This window comes from Mugil cephalus, chromosome 1, assembly GCF_022458985.1.
Source record: "Mugil cephalus isolate CIBA_MC_2020 chromosome 1, CIBA_Mcephalus_1.1, whole genome shotgun sequence".
In the NCBI taxonomy this organism is placed as follows: Eukaryota; Metazoa; Chordata; class Actinopteri; order Mugiliformes; family Mugilidae; genus Mugil; species Mugil cephalus.
In genome coordinates this window covers 31,940,965-31,946,083 of record NC_061770.1, presented here as the reverse complement: position 1 = coordinate 31,946,083, position 5,119 = coordinate 31,940,965, and positions in this window count along the sequence as shown.

Sequence of the window (5,119 nt, the reverse complement as noted above, 5' to 3'; positions counted from 1 at the left end):
TCAGGACATGAGTCCATGAAGTGAATGTGAAGAGAAACTGGGTCATGGAGGAAGACAACAAGCCCAAGAACACCAGTGGTTCTCCAGAAGAACCAAATAAAAGTTTAGGAACAAGTCAAAGTCCTGACCTTAGTCTAATAGAAATGTTGTAGCTTCAGTTGAAAAAAAAAAAAAATGCATAAAATGTTGAGATGTGATGTCCATCTCGGTTAAAGAGACTGAGCCCTTGTTGGAATTATTGTACATAAGTTATCCCATATTTCCTCTGAGTGTTTATGTATCTATTAATCTCCAGTTAGGCCAATGAGCAACAGTATATTTCTGTGGAGTTGTTTTGCAGGAAGGAGAATTGATTTCTGCTGAGTTGTCCCAGAGCCATCAGTGACATGCAGGAAGTACGTCTCCGCCACAGAAATACAGCTGAAGACGGAGCATACCGTCCTGAGGACAAGGTCGAAGCAATTAAACATGTACCAAGAAGAAGATAATGCTTGTATCATTTGAGAAGTTGCAGCTATGTCCTCCCCTCCCCATTAGTGCTGCAACTTCTGTTGTAACCAGGGACCTCCCTAAGGAAATAAAGAGGGTACGGCAAGGTACGCTTCAGAGCGGTAGGAGATTGTAACTGAACGTATCTCTGTCCGTTCTCCTCGCGAGTAAAAAGGAACTTTTGTCTTTGTCTTCTTTGTGCAATGTTTTTTACAAATGTTTTAGGTTGCTGAACCTGACAGCCCTCACCTAACTTAAGTTTAGGTTTCAGTTTGCTGACTGTTGAGTGTTGGATGGGTTTCAACATTTGGTTGACGGTAGTAAAGGTGTTCTACTTGTTTGTGTGATGCAATAGAGTAAAGTGGTGCTTACATTTCTCTGCAATCTACTGGTGGAATCTACTTCCCTGTAGAATTCCCGGTTGACAGTTTATATGAGTGTGTAGGTGGTACACCTGGTTTGAGGTGACTCATCTCACCATTTTTTCTTAGCCCACCTCTCCACTAGAAACCTCAGGTCTGAACCTTGAAATACATCTTAATTAACTGTCTCTTCTTGTATTAGTTTTATCTAGGGTTGGAGACTAGCTCTAGTGTTGGAGTTTGCCCCAGGGTTAGTCCCTAAACCCCAATGCTAGGGTTGCTGTTAGGGGTTTGCCCTAGGGTTAGACCTAGGGTTAGGGTTGGTATTTGTGATTTGTCTCATGGACGGCCAAGTCAAAGTCCTGACCTTAATCCAATAGAAATTGTTGTAGAATCAGTTGATGAGAGGAAACCACCAACATCTCAGAACTGAACTGGTTCTGTTCTGTTCTGATCAATGGGATCAAATTCCTCCAAGCTGCTGTAGACACTGATCAGCTGTTACCACAAGCATTTAGTTACAAGGAGCTCACAGTACAGGCTGGAGACAAGACTTCACTTTACCCATCAATGATTTGTTATATTATCTTATTTCGCTGAATAAACAATAAATGAGTATAATACTGTTCTGTTTGATTTGTTTTGTCTCCTTTCAGGAACTGTATGGAAAAACAGTTGATGTTGTCAGACATCTAAAAAATTTATTAAATGTAGAAATGTGAAGTCCACTTCCGTTTATGTTTGGCTTATGACACTTAGCCCTCATCTAACCTGTTTAAGTTTCACCTGATTTCCTTCAAGTCTTTCAGGTATGTGAATCATTTGCCTCCATTTCCTCCTGCTTATTTCTTTCTTGTTTTCCTTCTATCTATTTGTGTCTCTGTCGATCGTCCTCTTGTGGGTCCTCTCCTCCAGACGTCCCTCAACCTTCCTCCTCTGATGGAGTCAGAACCAGCTTCCTGATCGGTATGTAACAGAAACAGAGACACAGCAGAGAGATGAGGGGTTTTAGAAAAGTAAAATCATACGATGACATGTAGAGGTGCTGTCACTAACAAGGTAAGAATGAAAGGTTGTTCATGATAAGTATGTCTAACTTTAGTTATGTGATATATAAATGCATTTATTGGTGGATTGTAGCTGCTACGTTACTGTGAGTGATGGTGCTGCAGTAAATGCTGACTGTTAGTGAATGAGTGTTGGGCAGAGATGTACTCTACTGTACTAAAATGCTGCATCTTGTGTTGCATTGTTATTCTGTTTTTGTTAACAAAGAGCTGATCTCTCTTGAATTTTTTAAGGTGCACTCATCACTTGTTTTGTTTTTATACAAGAAACACCTGTATGACTGCTTTAGTGCTTTACTGCTTTCATACATCTGTATACATACGATGGGTTTTTAGCATGTGGTCGTCTGTAGTTAAGCTGTTCTGTTTGTGTGTGTGTGTGTGATGCAATAGAGTAAAGTGGTGGTTGAGGTTCTCTGGTGGTGGAATCTACTTCCCTGTACAATTCCTGGTTGATAGTTGACCTGAGTGTGTGGGGAGTGCTTTGGGATGACTCATCTCACCATTTTGTAAGCCCACCTCAATTACCCCAGCTCTGAACCTTAAAATTGATTAACCCCTTAAAGCTTGAATGTATTGTTGGTGATACCTTAAAACAGGCGATATTTCAATTGCCGTAACTCACATTAGTTGAGTAGTATTGACAAAATTCAAAGTGTGGCTGAACATTGGGAAGTCGTGCTTTTGACCTTCGTGGCATCTCAAGGGTATAACTAACTTTATTTTTACCAACAAATTCCTCCAAACAACTTTCTCTTCCTGGGACTCCCTTGTCTTGTGTTGCTCTCCAAGCTGCAGCCGACAGCACGGGTGCGTCATGATTAGCGTAATTTTTAGATAGTTTTTTAGATAGTGAGACACTAAAATGGTGGTTGGACATCTGTGGTAAATAAATCTACTTCCCTTACCTGAAAAAAAAACAAACAAAAAAAACAAAACAAAACAAAAACAAAAAACAAAACATGAATACTGTTTGGATTATTGATTTATTACAAATAATATTCCTCAGGTGACATTCCCTGGCTGAAAAAGTCAGATTTCCTGTTTGTACTGACTAACTCTCTCCCACTAAACCAGAGCTCACCAAACAGGTTTTAATCACAGATGAAGGAATCCAACAGGGGAAGAAACCGAAGAGCAACCATTAGTCACAAATCAAAGGCCTTGCATACATAATTCTCATTTATTGTATTCACATATTCTGCTTTGTTTCCAGGAATCTCTGATTCTTCAGATGGACTGTCTGTTCCGTTACTTCCTGCTTCGATCCATCACTGGTTTGGTTTTATGTCTCCTCCTGACTCACTCTTCTAGAGGTAACTAAGAATACAAGTCAGACATGTGGTCTGACATTACTAAAAACATCAAGCCAAACTAAAATTATTTGTCCTAATTTAAATGCCCATAAATAAACATGCATTTATCCAACACAATTACATTAGTTACAGTGAACTTCTGTTTGTTTGTTTTTTTGAGCCTGTAAATATACAGTGTTGCTTTAAGGTTTTTGTGTCCTTCAGAATTTTCTGCATTTCTGCATAAATATTACATATTTGTGAGTTGTAAGAGTCACTGAAGCCTTGTATACAGTCTGTGCTGTGAGCTCCTTGTAACTAAATGCTTGTGGTAACAGCTGATCAGTGTGTACAGCAGCTTGGAGGAATTTGATCCCATTGATCAGAACAGAACCAGTTCAGTTCTGAGATGTTGGTGGTTTCATCTCATGAACTGATGCTACAACATTTCATAAATCATTGGTCCATCAATGATGAGCCATCCTGGTCCTGTTTGTGTGAAGCTGCAAAAACTGTATATTTGTACACTGTTACATGATTAGGTTTGTAGTGTGGGTTAAGAATTGTTTACATTCAAATCTGTTGTTCCTATTTTTTGAGCTGTGTGAATGGTTTGTAGATTAGAATGAAGCCTCTGTATTTGCAAGCCTACCTCTCGTAGAGTGTCTTTCACTTCACTTTACAATAGAAATGACGCTGAGGTCTTCCAGCACTGTGATCTTCTGTGGATGTTTGACATCTATTGTTCCTACTCCGTTTCTTTGATGGATTTATTTTATATTTGCATCCTAAGGGCAGCCTGTTTCATTTAAACTCAGACTTCATTTGGACAAATGTTCTTGACACTAGGAACCAACTCTGGACCTTTTAAAAAAAATTAGCTTTTTCTTGTTTTCTGCAAATGTTCAAATATGACTTAGGCAATTATGCTATTAGGCTAACGATATGAACAACTGTGACTTCAGTATGTTTTGGTTATTATTTATACTCTATTCTACGGCCTTACCTCATTTTTTATAGTTTTTTGTCCAGGTCAGTCTGAGTCAGTGGATTCACTTCAACCAATTATAGCAAGAGTTGGTGATGACATACCATGACTGGTATGATGTAAATAAATCTCTTTTCTTTAACTGAGTTTTTCTTTGTTGATTGTTACTGTTTCTAAATAAATGGAAACATAACAATCAGGAATGAAATCTCTCTTCATCTCTTCTTTAATCATGAACAGAGGTTCATGTTTAATTATTGTATATTGATGTGTTGATGTGAAGAAGTGATCACCGCTGTCAAATCTTCGCTTGCATTTAAAAAAGGTTTATTACAAGAAAGAACAGTGTCAAAAACTTGCCAAATCTGAGAGAGCTTCTGGCCAATCATTGAATCCCCTCTTGATGTTCAGCTCCTACAGTCTCCTTGTATATGGTTCTCAACTTGTCTCCTTAGTCTAGTAGTTTTACGAGCTGACAACTGGTAAATGAGCTTTTAACCTTTAAACTTTGTACGCATTTCACAAACCCAAAAACAGAAAAGAGACATGAAGAAAAAGACGAGAGGACCATGTAATCCAAATCAAAATCAAACCAAGACTCAGATCTTCCTGCAGAAACCACACACTGCAGAGAAAGTCTCTGGAAACACTTGGCTCCATTTTATTGGATTAGTCAAGTTGGTTTGTTTAAAACAACAAGTTGTTCTCTGGAGGAAACTCATGTTAATAAGCTGTCTACCTACAATACTCAATTACTCAAATACTCCTCTGAGCCTGACTAGTCCAGTGTCTCAGTCTCCAGACAAACTGAAATCTGTTTCCTGAATATCAACCTCTACAATCTTTATTATTTTATAACTGGCAACACGGTCAAAGTTCACTTATTAAACTGAACTGATTAAAGTCGACACATAATGT